Genomic DNA, 16,464 nt, shown 5'->3' on the forward strand with positions numbered 1-16,464 from the left:
GAAGAGGCTTTCCTGCCTGGGTGACAGAAGGGGGGATGCCTCTTTTAAGAAGGAGGAGTATTCCTTTTCTAAAATAACTATTGCCACCTGAGTTTTTTTTTTGGGGGGGGGATAGAATCATAGAACCTTAGAGTGGGAGGGTTATTGGGAGGTCATCTAATCCAGCCCCCTAGTCAGTGCAGCCAACTTGAGACTACAGCATCCCTGTCTGATGGCCAACCACTCTTGGCTTAAACACCTCCAGCAACTGGAACCCAACCCCTCCTAGGGATGTCAGATAATTTCACCACAAATCTTGGGGAGGCCGAATGCCAGCGCATTCGGCCCCCCGAAATCGGTGGCGAAACACTCTGCCCCCCCGGGACGAGACTTACCTGGAGCGAATCTTCCTGGCGGTGGCGGCTCCGGCAGCAGTTTGGTGGCGGTGCGGCGGCGGTGCGGCGGCGGTGCGGCGGCTGCAGCGGCTGGTCTTCCGACAGGCTGCCACCGCCGCCATTTCCAGTAAAAAAAAAATGTGACAGGCTACGTAAAGATATACGTAGCCTATCACGGCTAGATTTTTAAAAAATACTGTGATAAGCTACATAAATGTTTACGTAGCCTATCACGGCTGATTTAAAAGAAAAAAAAAACACGCGCGTACGTAAATGGTGGCGCCCATGGGCGCCTCCATTTGCGTTCCTTATTTTGACACGTCTTAGTCCACATAAACATTTACGTAGACTAAGACGGCGAAAATAAGGGGAATGCAAATAGCTTAGATGCTACGCTATTTGCGTTCCCCTTATTTTTGCCGTCTTAGTCTATGTAAATGTTTACGTAGACTAGGTCGTGTCAAAATAAGGAACGCAAATGGCGGTGCCCATGGGCGCCGCCATTTGTGTACGCGCATTTTTTTTCTTTTAAATCAGCTGTGATAGGCTACGTAAACATTTACGTAGCCTATCACGGCTGATTGCAGGGATGCAAACGGCGGCGGCTATGGCCGCCGCCATTTGCGGACCCGGCTGGCCAGGATTCGTGGGGGGGAGGAACGGAGCACCTCCCCCTGGCCAGAATTTCAGGGGGGAGGGGGGAGTGCCTCCCCCCCACCTCGAATCAATTACATTTAAAGGTAAGTGACTTTCGTACATCCCTAACCCCTCCTGAGGCAGTATAGCTCAGTGGTGGAACAGGTGTAGAGATGGACGAAAGTCCCTTACCTGGTCCCGCAGCTGTTTTCAGTGGGGGGGAGGCGCTCCGGTTCTCCCCCCGAAATTCTTGGCAGGTGGGGAGGTGTCCCGCCCCTCCCGGCCAAAATTCAGGCCGGGGGGAGGCGCCCCATTCCTCCCCACCGAAATTCTGGCCAGAGGGGAGCGCCCTGCCTCTCCGGCCATGAAAGAAAAAACTAAAGTAAAAAAAGAAACAAAAACGTGATAGGCTACGTAACGATTTACGTAGCCTACCACGGCTAGATTTTCAGTCAGCCGTGATAGGCTACGTAAATCTTTACGTAGCCTATCACGGCTGACTTTGAAAAAAAAAAAGTGCGTACGCAAATGGCGGTGCCCATGGGCGTCGCCATTTGCGTTCCTTATTTGGGCACGGCATCTGGCCCTATCACTTCCTGGCATATAGAAGGGGAAGAAATGGAAGCAGTGACAGATTTTACTTTCTTGGGCTCCAAGATCACCGCAGACGGTGACTGTAGCCATGAAATTAAAAGACGCTTGCTCCTTGGGAGGAAAGCTGTGGCAAACCTAGACAGCATAGTAAGAAGCAGAGACATCACCTTGCCAACAAAGGTCCATATTATCAAAGCTTTGGTTTTCCCAGTAGCAACGTATGGCTGTGAGAGCTGGAGTATAAGGAAGGCTGAGTGCCGAAGAATCGATGCTTTTGAACTGTGGTGCTGGAGAAGACTCTTACAAGTCCCCTGGACTGCAAGGAGGTCAGATCAGTCAATCCTAAAGGAAATCAACCCTGAGTGCTCATTGGAAGGACAGATACTGAAGCTGAAGCTCAAATATTTTGGCCACCTAATGCGAAGAGAAAACTCTCTGGAAAAGACCCTGATGCTGGGAAAGACTGAAGGCAACAACAACAACAACAACAACAACAACAACAACAACAACAACATTTATACCCCACCTTTTTCCCAGTACTGGAACACAAGGCGGCTTACAAAAATTAAAACATAGAAAATTAAATTTCAGGATAATGTATGCTGTACCCTGCTCTGCTTCCTTCATAGCCAGAAGTATTTTAGCCAGGCAATTCAGATCAAAGGAAGTGCTTTTACCCTGATCGTAATAACCCCCCCCACACACACACACAAACACCATTTCAAAACTCTGCTCAGAATCCTTAAAAACAACTATCTCAATTGGGTGGGGGGAGGGATTCAGGTTGGCAGCCTGCATGGCTCAGAGCGTGCATTGTTCAGCACCAATACCTCCATTTTTTAAGATACTATAAACCGTTAGATACTCACAGGCTAATTCAAACACACATTTTCCTGTAGTGAATAATGGAAGGTCATTGTTACTTTCTCCTCTCTTGCTTGAAAAGAGAGAACAGTATTGGTCCTATTTGCCAGAAGCCTTTTCTGTCTGTTACTTGTTTTTTCAGACTCCCTAGGAAAGGTGACCCAGGGTCAAAAACATACCTGTGTGTTTGTTGCCTGGTAGTTCTACCCTCTTCTGTATCCAAGATCTGTCACTGCCCCTCCACTCTGTTTTAGCATTAAAACTCCCAAATGGAGCTGTCTAGCTACTACTGGAAGCAGAACACTGGACGCGATAGTTTGGTCTTGTTCCAACAATGTATCCTCAAAAGCAGAGGTGGGCAACTTGTGGCCCTCCAGATATTTTGGCCTACAACTCCCAACAGCTATGCTGGGTGGTGCTGCTGGGAGGTGTATGCCAAAACATCTTGTCGGGACACAATTTGCCCAATGCATACCTAGTAAGGAGGAGGCAGGGTGTATGTCCCATCTCCACTGTAGTTTCTTGTTCAGAGCACTCATTGTCAGCTACCCACTCACAAGCTCTCCTAGGCATAAAGAGGACATACTGAATTGAGGAATGAAAAGCACGACTTCCAGGGAGCTGTCACAGGTGCAGAAGCCCCGCCCAGTTTATTTCCTTCCAACATCCCAGTATATTTTACTAATAGCAATAACAAGTTTAGACACTAACTGGGAAAAGGCAAGATGTGGATCTGGTGCACAATCTGTTTGGCAAGTAAAGTACAAGAGAAAGTGAGAGTACTTTCTACAAAAAGAGGTCCTCCAGCACCTTAGACTATGAACGATACTACCTAGCTGGCTCACCCACGTATTTAAAACTGAGCAATCTTAAACCCAATCCTAAACAGGCTTAGGCGAAGGAGAAGGCAAAAGGAGAAGGGGACGGCAGAGGAAGAGATGGCTAGATAGCATCACCGATGCAATGAATATGAACTTGAGCACGCTCCGGGAGAGTGCGCAGGACAGGAAGGCCTGGCGTGCTATGGTCCATGGGGTCACGAAGAGTCAGACACGACTGAATGACTGAACAACAACAAGTCTATGTAAAGATGAATTTCGGCCGGGAGGGGCGGGGCGCCTCCCCACCTGCCAAGAATTTCGGGGGGAGAACCGGAGTGCCTCCCCCCCCACCGAAACCAGCTGCGGGATCAGGCAAGAGACTTTCGTCCATCTCTACACCTGTTCCACCACTGAGCTATACTGCCTCAGGAGGGGTTAGGGATGTACGAAAGTCACTTACCTTTAAATGTAATTGATTCAAGGTGGGGGGGAGGCATCACATTTTTTGATGAGCCTATCACATTTTTTTTTTTTTACTTTACTGGGAAATGGTGGCGGCAGCAGCCGGTCGCAAGACCGGCCGCAGCCACGCCGTCGCCATGCCGCCGCCACGCCGCCGCCACGCCGCCGCCACGCCGGTGGGACCCGCCGCCGAGAGGGACATTCGCACGAGGTAAGTCCCATCCTGGGTGGGGGGGGGCAGAGAATTTCCCCACCAATTTCGGCGGGCCGAATGCGTTGGCATTCGGCCTCCCGGAGATTCGTGGAGAAATTCTCTGCCATCCCTAACACAGGTGCCTTGCCTGCAGCAGGTCGCAGGTTCAGTCCCCAGCAGCTCCAGGTAGGGCTGGAAAAACTCCTGCCTGAAACCCTGGAGAGCCATTGCTCTCCCTCAGTGTTGACAATACTGGGCTAGATGGACCAGTGGTCTGAGACTATATCTGGCAGATTCCTGAGTTTCTATGATCCACTGTTGAACACTCTTTGGATGTTTCCTCTTAGCCAAAAATTGCTCCCCTGTAATATCCAACCATTGGCTCTAATCCTGCCCTCTGGAGCAATAGAGAACACAACTGCTCCATCTTCTGCATGACAGCCCATCAAGTATATTTGCATTTTTTAAAGACGAAAAATGCATTTAACCCACTGATCAACTAATACAGAGCACCTTTTAGTCAATAGACATGCTTTTAATGGACTAATCTCACCGAGTTCAGTGCAATCCTAAGCAGGGCTAGACAGAAGTCTCATTGAGTTCAGTGGGGTGTACCTGTTCTTCCCAAGTAAGTGGATATAGGATTGCAGGCAGCATTAATTGACTGAGGGTGCAACCCTCTGGGGATAGGTGGCCGCCTCCGAACTTGCCTATCTAAGGCAGGGCAGTAGAAGCACAGAGAGGATTGTTCCCTCCATGCTTCTTCGGCCCTGCATTTGCGGCTAGACAGCCAATTTTGGCTGCCTAGCCACAGGAAGGCAGAGCGGAGGAGGAGGCTGCTGGACGACACATAGGGTGTGTCATACCAGCATTTCTTCCTTCTCCACCCTGGAACACCCCACTGGAATGCCCCGGTTTGGCCACTTTGTTCTCCTCTTCCGAGCGGGGAGCCCGGGGCTGTTCCACACTGCCTCTAAGACAATGCGGAAGGGGGTCAGGTCAGTTCTCTGGGAGGTCTGTTCCCGGAAAATCCTATGGCCATCTAGCCATTGACTGGCAGCCACAGGATTGCTCCCTCCATGCTGTAGTCCTACTTGGAACAAATCTGAAGTAAACAAGGGCATTTGCAAGGTCTTTAGAGCTGAGGCTAGAAGAGTGAGCATCAGACAGTGTCAATATTAGTCGGGATTTCAGAAGCTACAGTTTTAAATTAAAAAAGGAAAGCAGGGCAGGGAGACACAACCCTCCCCAAACAGTGTGGGAGTTCCCACTCTTGGATAAGACAGCAGAGTAGCTCCCTCCTTCCCTCTTTCTGGGTCCTTGACAAGCAATTCACAGTGTAAATATATTTCTGCCTCAAATCACAATGTCTTAAGTTTTTTTTTTCTTCTTTTCATTATAATAATGGGTTTCTGAAAGCATGCAAGTGGCTGTGGGAATGATAATAAGAGTTTAGGGTGGACATATTGTTTATAGGGTAAGTGTTTGTTGAATGCAGAACCAAGCTGTGGTGATGAACTGCTTGGGATTGGATTGTGAAACAGAATATGTGATGAAGGCCTGATCTATACACTAAGAGTCTTCTATTACAGCCTTCCTGGGCCAGTGCCACATCACAGATAGGAGGATTTGTCTGGGGAGGAATCAAGGCAGCCTGGTGTAGTGGTTAGAGTGTCGGACTGAGACTCAGGAGATCCAGGTTCTAGTCCTTATTCAGTCCTGAATCTCACTGGGTGACTTTGAGCCGGTCACTGACTCTCAGCCTAACCTACCTCACAGGGTTGGTGTGAGGATAAAATGGAGAGGAGGTGGAAGAGGATGTAGGTAAGTCACCTTGGGTTCTTTGCAAGAGGGGGAAAAAGGCAGGGTATACATGGAATAAAAATATAATTAAATAAAAATATTCAGCCTAGGAGAAGCAACCAAGCAAGGGAAAAGTGTTGCATCCTTGACTTCTCCCTGACTGTGTGTGTGTGTGTGTGCATGCATGTTTGTGTATCCAATATTTTACGCTCCTTTTCAACCATCACAATAATACAAAATCAGACTCATGGGCATAACTTATTGTTCTCACAGTGATAGATCTGGAATATTAGAAGGGACCGAGGAATGGGAAATGGAGGCTCCTTGCAAAGGGGATGGCAGAAAAGGGAGGTCCTACAGAGCCAATTTCTTCAGAGTGTTTTACCCACTACACCTGCTATTCCTGTTGAACCTGTTGTCAGTGCTATGACAGCCAGGCATTGGTATCAGTGGATCCCAATCCTTAGGAGGGGTGGTGGCTGTTGGAGTTGCCCAGGGGTGGTGGGCAAGAGGATACACAATCATGCATGAAGTCATCTCCACAACCCGCTCACTGCTGCTGGCCAAAGAGAAGCCCTGGGGGAGGTGCCAGCATCAGGTTATGGAGGGCTCTTGGGCAAGATGCCCTCCATGGGCCACCTCCTTTAGTGACCCTATCTGTGGCCAAGTGGGGACTAGAATCTGGATCTCCTGGCTCCCAGTCCAGTACTCTCTCGCCACTACACCACACTGGCTCTTAAAATTTTAGCCCTGAGAAGAGAAGACTGAGTGGAGATAGGATAGTGCTCTTCAAGTACTTGAAAGGTTGTCACAGAGAGGAAGGCCAGGATCTCTTCTCGATCATCCCAGAGTGCAGGACACAGAATAATGGGCTCAAGTGACAGGAAGCCAGGTTCCGGCTGAACATCAGGATAAACTTCCTGACTGTTAGAGCAATATGACAATGGGACCAATTCCCTAGGGAGGTGGTGGGCTCTCCCACACTGGAGGCATTCAAGATGAAGCTGGACTGGATGCTTTGACTTGGGTTCCTGCACTGAGTAAGGGTTTGGACTCGGTGGTCTTATAGGCCCCTTCCAACCCTACTATTCTATGATTCTATGATTCTGTGAAGGCAGTCTTTTAGACCAGGGGTAGGCAGACTTCAGGTTCGTGTGATCTACTCTTTCTTTCTTTCTTTCTTTCTTTCTTTCTTTCTTTCTTTTACTAGAAAGGTAAACAATATTGCACAATATTTTGGCAACAGCTGCCAATGAAATGAAAGTGTTCATCCAGTCAGGGATCATTGGTCTTAATAGTTTTAGCCTTCCTTGCTTCCCAGTTAGTGGGCTCACCCACACGAGCAGTGCAGGGAGCATTGCCCCCGCTGCATTATATTTTATTGCCTTCAGTGATGTCAGCATGTCACCAGTTCCATTGGCTAAATAGTGTCATGTCTTCATGTTCACTATGTGCTCCTTGATAGGCTGGGACCTGTTTCTAAGCAATGGAACAAAATGGTGCTGATGCAATAGTAGATCAGGTGGCAAAATGTGCATGGAAAAGGTGAACATTCTGTGGAAGGGTTATTACCTTGCAAAATATTTTGGGCCTGCTGAAAGCACTCCCTTTTGCCCCCAAATTCCTGTATAGTTTGGTTGACCTTGCTATAAAGTAGGCCACTGAAATGGCTGGGGATGCTGCAGAAGAGACTCAGATGAGGTCCACATTGACCTATGGCCCAACTGGAGTCCACCTGGAGGAGAGCCTTCAGTGTGGTGGCCCCTTTCCTTTGGAACTCCCTGCTTTTGGAGGTCAGGCAGGCGCCAACACTGGGTTGTTTTTGGCACCTCCTGAAAACAGCTCTTTTCCAGGAAGCCTTCCTTGGTTGACCAGCCTTAGTTTTATTGGCTCTCTGTTTGTTTGTTTTTGTTTTAAATAATTTTATCATGTTTCATTCTCTTTCTCTTTTGATCTTTGTATCTCTTGTTGTTCACTGCTCCAGAATCTGTTTAGATCTGGAGCAGTACATAAATGTTGTAAATAAATAAATAAATACATACATACATACATAAATATTTGTCCATGCTTCAGAAAACCCTTGGTGGAAATAACACACTTAACAATGGTTAACCATATACACCCCAACCCAACCCCAACTTTACCGTTTGTTTGGGATAGCCTAGGAGGCAGAAAAGGGATGGTGCGTCTACTGTATTTATCTCCTACTTGTGGGCTTCCCCCAGGCATCTGGTTGGCCATGATGTGAACAGAATGCTGGACTAGATAGGGCTTTGGTCTGATTCAGCATGGCTCTTCTTATGTTCGTAACTCTACAACAAGGATCTCACTGCTAACAAACCAGATGTTTATCAGAAGGACTGTAGGGCAGGAGAAGCTCTGACCTCCTGACCCTGTCATTGTTAGTTTCTCTGCTCCCAGATTTGGTCAAGCAGGCAGTTGTTTCCAGGAAGGAGTAGCTCTCTTTGCTCCATTGCCAATGCAGCCAAAACCTCAGTAGACATAGTGTAGGGTGAGCGAGTCTGTTTCTTTGTACTGGCAGAAGCCTGCTCTTGCTGAGACTCTAAGCACTTTTACTGAAACATGTTTGTACGCTGTACACCACTTTGAAAACATCTGGTTCAAAAGGGAAGGAAAAAGGAAAGGTTCTCTTGTGCAAGCACCGAGTCATTACTGACCCCTAGAGGGACGCTGTTTTTCCTCCGCGTTTTCTTGGCAGACTGTATAGTGGGGTGGTTTGCCATTGCCTTCCCCAGTCCAACTACCTTTCCCCCAGCAAGCTAGGTACTCATTTTACCAACCTTGGAAGGATGGAGGGCTGAGTCAACCTGAGCCGGCTACCTCAGAACCATCTTCCGTTGGGATCGAACTCAGGTCATGGGGGGAGTTTTGGTTGCCTTACTGCCACACGAAGCTCTAGGTTCAAAAGGGATATGTACATATTTCAAACAGATGATAGATTAGATAGATAGATAGATAGATAGATAGATAAATAGATAGATAGATAGATGATCTGTGCAGGTTTGCTGAGACTTGTTGGGCCACAGAGAAAGTTGCTGGGAAAAGAGGGGCATAGGTAGCCAAGGTCTTTGGGTAAGCCTTTTCTGCCAGTGCAAAGAAAGGCACAGTCTTCCTCTGGCATTTATGAAACAAAAAGCCCCTTCTTCATTTCAAATATTCTTTAAGTCCTTTGGAATGATCAGCCCTGAACGCAGGAGATTAGACATAATTCCCCTGTCAATGCTTCCTTCCGACTAGCTGACAACTTATGCCTTGAGAGATCCCCTAAACTCATGGCTGAATATATTAGCTAGAGGACAAGGGATGAGTACCAATTAGGATGAAAGGGATGCAGGTGGATTTTCTAGTAGCTGGATATGCAGTTGAATGTAATCACAAGGAACAGTGGTGGGTGTCTTTCTCCTTTCTTTTCAACCTCAGATGGAGACAACAAAGGACACACTTGGCCCCTGAGCTCAGGAGTGTACATGAGTGAAATATTATGATGGCGCCTTGCTGCTGACACCCCATGCAGCATGACCAAGCCTAACCTCCACATTGGCAGTCTGAGGAAATCTTCCCTAAATCCAGCTTTGGCCTTGGTGCCACATTAGTCTAGGAGGAGGATGGGATGAGGGAAACACACCAGAAGCTGCATCCCAGAGCTCAGTGGTAGAGAATATGTTTTGTATGCATAAGGTTCAATCCCTGCTGTCTTCAATTCAGGGATGTGGGGTAGAAGTGCTGGGAAAGGTCCCTCACCTTGGACAGCTGCTGCTAGGGATGCTGTAGAAATCCACCTGAGGCCAAATTCCCAGGAATCTTAACTCCGAGTCCGGATTACGCAGTGGACCAGCACACCCTTACCTGGTGCTTTCACTGTAGTTCACGGACTGGCTTTCCAGCTGTCTAAAGGGTGTGATAGGGTAGTGGCAGCCACCATTAGCCAATTGAGGGAAAATTATAGCCATAATTCGCTGGTTTAAGGCATTTGCAATGGTAAAGCATTTCCTTCTATGTAAATTGTGGTGTAAAAGGCCTCGATTTACATAGAAGGAAGTGCTTTACAGCCACAAATGCTGTAAACTATGCAATTTAAAGCCGTAGTTTTCCCAAAACAGGCTAATGGCAGCCACCATTAGCCTATTGACAGCCAGAGAGCCATCCTGTCAACCCTAAGTGGCCTGGATTTCCCCACAGTGGATCCCTTCCCCTGGACTGGACATTGGTGGGTTCACCCATCCCTAGCCATTGCTATTCTAAGGGCCTAACTACACATTACGTTACGTGTGTAGCATGCAGTGTCTGTATTCTTTAAAGTTAATAGTAAGTATGAAGGGCCTCACTCCAGTTTGAATCAGAACCACAGCTTCAGAGAGAGGGAGGGAGGGGGCTTTCTGACCACAGCCATGATCCCCATGAATATTGCACCACTCGTGTGGCAAAATTTGCATCTTTGGGGCTAAAATGCAAACAAAGACACACATTTTAGGGTAAAGTACATACAAAAACATGTAATTCGTGAAAAGGCTATGTTCAGAAATGATGCAAACATTCATGCTTTTAATCACAGAGTGATGTGGAAACAGTCCAGAATGGATGTGAATGAACACAAATGAAACTTACACAGACCAGAAAATATACTGATTCATCTACGGAATGCACCAGAGCCAAGAATATCTTGTTGCTCAAGGATGTCCCCATCCCAAATTTTTATAGCACTTCCTCCTCAGAAGGGCCTCAACAGCAGCAGAATCTAAAATCCAGAAAATCTAGGAGAAACAAACAAATGGAGTACCACATGGGAGCAGCTACAGTTTAGGCTGAAGATTCCACCCCAAATGGCTTCCTAATGAAATAAAAAGGTCATCATGCATTGCTGGAAGAAGAAGGGGAGATAATTCTACAGCAGCTATCCCCAATTTGGTACCCTTCAGATGGTTTGAAGTACAACTTCCATCAGCTGAAGGCAGCATAGCTAGTGGTCAGGGATGATGGGAGCTGTAGTCCAAGGTATCAGGAGGCCACTGCACTGGGGAAGAAAGTTCTGGCACCTGGGTGCAATAGCCCAGAAGGACCTATCCTGGGTAGTCACCCATCTCATCTCAGATAGGGAAGAAACATGGCACCCAATCTCACCAGGATCCCAGACAAAATAGGCAGCATGTATGTGTGTTCTTGTAGCTGGGGAAGTTATATGAGTAATCTGTTGCAACGTCATTCGTCCATGTGGTATCAGCTCCCAGGATAACTCCAAAAACCTCACTGTAGGATGGACAGCAAACATGAAGTTTATAATTGGCCCCCAGAACTTCCAGAGGATGTCATCTGGGTACAGAAACCCACAAACAAAATAGCTCACTGAAAGAGAAGGTGGTGGCTTTCTTTCAATGCTTGATATTAAAATCGGCTGGCAGGCATCTATGGAGGTTTTTGTTGAGGGCAGGTTTTGTTGTATTTTTTAAAAACATCTGGAGAGCTTCCCTTGCTGACCCAGTTTCAATAAAAAGACACGCATGGCGCCTCAATCCCCAACTTTAATAAGTCTGTGGCATCGAGAGCAGAATTTGATGCAAAGTGGAGCTGGCAGGAGTGGAGCAACGTCTCTGCTTCTTCTTGAGCTGTGCCAAGATCGTACTCAAGGTGGCTTCAACCTTCAGCTAGACATGCCGTTATTTTTATCCATGTCTGTGTGCTCCTATCTATCTATTGTTTTCTTTTAATAGTACAGTTGCTACCTGCTTCTAATAGCCAGATCCATCCATAGCAATTCTTTTCAACAAGATCTGCTAAAGCCTGACATGGCCTGACATTCTTCTTAACAATTATTATCGTTTAAGCACTTCGTGAATTACCCAAGTTCAATGATTTGAAAGGTAAGACTATCAACATGAATGCATTACAACTTTTAAAAGAGGGTACCCCCCCCCCTGTTTCCAGGGTTGCTATCCTCCCAAGAAACATTTTATGCTGTTTTATTTCCTTGACATCCTACTCATTCCCTTTATGGATGTTAAACTGTTATTCTTTTGCATGTTGGGTTTTTATAACTTTTGGGTGTATGATTTGCACTATTTCTAGGACAGAAAAGGCAGAATAGGGCAGAACAAGAGAGAATAGGTCCCCAGACCCCAGGACAGCCCATCTAGGGCTGAAAAGGAGAATTCAACCCATCTATGCCTCTAGAATTCAGCCAATCTAGGGCTGAAAAATGCAAGAATTTTCTAGGACAGAAGAGAATAAGTCCCCAGGACAGCTAATCTTTTATGGCAGAAAACTATAACAATAGATGATCAATAACTTGGCAGTTTTAAGGGAAACCACACAATCCTGACTACTTCAGGTTAAGGGTGCAGTCTTAAATACAACTACTAGGATGTAAGCCCCAATGAACATAGTAGGACTTACTTCTGAGTATACATGTACAGCAGGGGTAGGTAACCTTCTGCTCTCCAGATGTTTTTGACTCCAGCTCCTATAACCCTTTACCATTGGCTGTGCTTGCTGGGACTGATGACAGTTGCAAGCCCAAACATCTGGACTGGAGGGCACCAGGATTGGACTGAATGTCACATTAGCTTACTGCATTTGACTAAATGGGTCTGGAAGTTAGTGGATGCAAAGGAGAGGGCACCTCACCTCCCTGGATTTAGGCCCTGTGAGAAATATTCTGCCAAGGCAAGCTTACTTCCACTCACAGCAGCTGTACTGATACAATCACCAAACAAAATATTCCGAAGTCCAATAAAAAAACAGGTGTGTGTGCTCCCTTCTCAGTGTTATATTTAAACACAGGTTAATGATTGTAAGGCACTTTGGGGAGACTTTTTATTTTATGAAGTGGCATAGACATCTTTTAAATAAATTTAAAGACATAAAAGCATGATGTTAAAATTGGCTGATGGCAGACAAAACACAGAGGCTCTCCATCACCGCTTGCTATCAATGATACCTTTTCAACCATTGGCTGAGCTGCTGTGATGTCACAGTATGTCCACATGGTTTCTAACTACTGAAACAAAAAGATCAGTTGCAGAATTATTAACCTCTGTTACAACAGGAGGAATGCATTTATCTTCAATGAGGAGCTTCTCTGAGGGGGTGTGTGTAAAAGAAAACATGTCATACACATGCAGCAGAAAAAGCTGACTGAGTCATGAGTGGTGGAATTTCAGTATCACTTCAGACTTACCAGTGGGAGTTCAGCTTTTCCTCCCCTGAATAAAAAGGTCCCTTTCTCTCCAATGAGCCTGTTTTGTTGTTGTTGCTTTTTAACTTAGTGGTTAAGACGCTGAACTGCAGACTGGAAGGTCGGCAGGTCAGCAGTTCAAGACCCGAGTGCTGTGTGACGGAGTGAGCTCCCATCTTCAGTCCCAGCTCCTGCCAACCTAGCAGTTTGAAAGGAAGAAATTGCAAGTAGATAAATAGGTACCACTTCGGCGGGAAAGGTAACAGCGTTCCATGCACCTCGGTGTTCAGTCATGCCGGCCACATGACCACGGAAGCATCTTCGGACAGCGCTGGCTCTTTGGCCTAGAAATGGAGATGAGCACCACAGCCTAGAGTCAGACATGACTGGTTGGGGACACCTTTACTTTTACCTTTAATTTTATTAAAGGAGAACCCTTCAAAAGCAATAGTTTCTCTGTATAGTCCGGTCAGACACCCCCGGTTTCTGTCATTTCATTTGGCTGCAGATCATATCTGAGATGCTGTCATTTATCATCTAAAGTCCTACGACAGCAGCTCCAGCTAAACTTCTCACACATCTCCAGTTGTTATTGAACCCACAGACTTTTGTTGCTGCTGCAAATCACTTTGGTTCAGCACCACTAAGATGTTTCATCTGACTCCAGATGTGTCAGACAAAAAGAGAAGTAAGTGATTTCATTGTTGACACCATTCACAAGTGACCAGCTTGAAGACTACAGCCATTGTATGTAACAGGCATGGAACCTCCATTTATCAATGACAAAACTCTTCATTGAATGGAACGCTGGCTAAAGGCATCCAGGGCTGGTCCAAGACATTGTGAAGCCTCAGGAGGAACATCAGATGGGACCTGCCCCCTCAAGTCAAGGTGCATAGGACCCAAACTTGGCCACATTATTTTGGCATGTGAGGTACAAAATCCCACATATGCCTCTCCTTTAGGGATGGATGTCAATTTCAGTTTCTCCCAGTTCCTCATTTTTCCAATTTTAAATTTGGTTCATCTCATTGCTCCGAATTTTTGCATGCAATTTTGCCTAACGTACACATTTTTGTAAGCAATATTCCTAATATGATGCATTTTTTACCATTATTTTCACTCACATGTGCATGAAAACTTCCCCAGTGTATTGTTGTGCACATTTTTTGATTGGGGAACTCCGTTGTAAAATTGGGAGAAGAGTGAATTTTGGAGTATAACTGAATTTCAGTTGGCATCATGGTTCCAAAAGTGCAAAATTAATTAACTTATCATAAAAATGTCAGCCAAATGAATTGACGTTCCATCACTATTTTCCTTGCCTGTAAAAACACAGTCATAATAAATGGAGGGAGCAATCCTGTGGCTGCTAGTCAGTGGCTAGGCAGCCATAGGTTACATCAGTTTCTGGGAACTGACCTCGGAGCCCAAGCTCTGAGTTCGATTCCCTGAGACCCCCCACCCCACCCCCAGCACAGCCTCACAGGCAGCTCGGAATGGCCCCATGCTCTACACTTGGAAGAGGAGTGTGGAGCAGCAAAAATGGGGTGTTTCTGGGAGCATTCCAATGTGTTGTCTGGCCATCGCTTCCCCTGCTGCTCTACCTTCCCACGCCTAGACAGCCGAAATCAACTGTCTGGCCACAAATGTAGGGCAGCTGAATTGCAGAAGGGACAATCACCTCCTTGCTTCTCCTGCCCTGCATTGGATAGGTGGTCGCCTCTGAGTTCGGAGGTAGCCACCTACCCTGGTAGGATTGCACCCTAACTAACTAACTCTTTACTGCCTTTTCTTGACACCCGAAATCAGCTACCTGAGCTTCACAGTTAAACCAAGGTTTAAAATCAGTGCACCCACCCACTGAATGTACCTTACTAAAAGTGTATTGTGTGATGTACCCTACTGAGTCATTTTTAAAAGCTACAGTTCAGTTATCTCTAGAGCTGAGACAAAATTTCTCTAAAAACATTTTTTCTAAGAAAGCGTTTGAGATTTTATTTTACTCATACCCCACCCCCTAGGGAAATAAGGCTGGTTTGTGGAATATTCTCCAAATACTCTCCACCATTTCTGTTGTTGTCTCATCCACCATTTTCCCTCCACAGTGTCCCAGAATGACACCAGGTCTGGGTCACTGTGGAGGATGAAGAATGGTTGCCCAAACCAAACTAACGCAAACTCTTAGGGGAAATTGAAGAAGCAGTGTTACTGCCACTGCTAATGATGAGCTCTGTGCCCAGGCAGTTGTTGGAGAAATTTAGTGACATGGTCTGCCTAATTATCTGCCAACAAATAGGGTGGGGAATTTTGAGAGGCCATTTCTGGATGGCTCTAGGGTTGACATAAACAGTCAACCTTCTGACAGTGTGTACATAGGAACATAGAAACATAGGAAGCTGCTTCAAATGGAGTCAGTCCATTCACCCATTTACCCAGTATTGTCAACACTGAGTGGCAGTGGCTCTCCAGGGTTTCAAGCAGGAGTTTTTCCAGCCCCACCTGGAGATGCCAGGGACTGAACCTTCTGCATCCAAAGCAAGTGCTCTACTGTTGAGTCATGGCCCACACACTATAGAACTGTCCTGTTACAGCTGGAAAAAGAAACAGCATATCTCTACACATCCTCCTTGCTTTCAAACAAGCTAGGTGGGAATTCTGTCCCCCGTTAACCTCCATTCTACAACCAAACTTCCTTAGATCTGGTTTAATGAGGGCTGCTAAACAAAATGGAAGACATTCACAAAATGTCCCACTTGGATGTTGTGACAAACCTTTTATATCTGTACCTCCACCCTGATGTACAGGACCGGCTGCAAGACACCCCTTCTCTATTTTCCTGAGAAGTAGGCTTCAAGACACCTAGGTATTAATATCCATGATTGAATATTAATATTTATTCACTCATATCCTCTTATTGAATATTAATATTTGATTTCTCATAACCAAGATATGTGGGAATCCAGGTTTATGGCTTTTATATAAGGAGAAGGATGTGCCCCTGTTTCAGAGAATCCTTTAAACTCCTTAACAATCAGGTCAGTGTGTTTGCTAAGCAATGCAGTGCATGGATAGGCCAATGTCCAAGCTAGACAAGAGGATCAAAGCAATCCAATGTATTTATTAAAGAACCAAGCAAAGAGAAGTTGAGAAATGGTCAGGTGCTTTTAAAAATAAAATGAAACATCAAACTAGCTCACTAAACCTTACTTACTCAAGATCCTAAGTATAAGCAGGGATGTCGGAGAACTCTGTCTGGGGGGTGGAGCTCCCTGAACTTTCATCTTCTCGCCTCCCTGGACTTTGGCTCATTTCCCCATGAGCTGGCCCAACTCAGTCTGCATTGAGTTGGGCCAGCTAGCAGATTTTTCCATTTTTAAAAAAAGGTAAATAGAAAGGTGCACAAATTGAACTGCACAATTTCCACAATTTACGCAAATGTTGGCTGTAATTTGCATAATTTGCGCAATCTGCAATCTGTAAATTGTGCAATCTGCGGGCCATAATTTGCAGAAATCATGCAAATTG

Source organism: Heloderma suspectum, chromosome 14 (assembly GCF_057233095.1).
Source record: "Heloderma suspectum isolate Gila_16-S chromosome 14, 16-S_ref, whole genome shotgun sequence".
NCBI lineage: Eukaryota > Metazoa > Chordata > Lepidosauria > Squamata > Helodermatidae > Heloderma > Heloderma suspectum.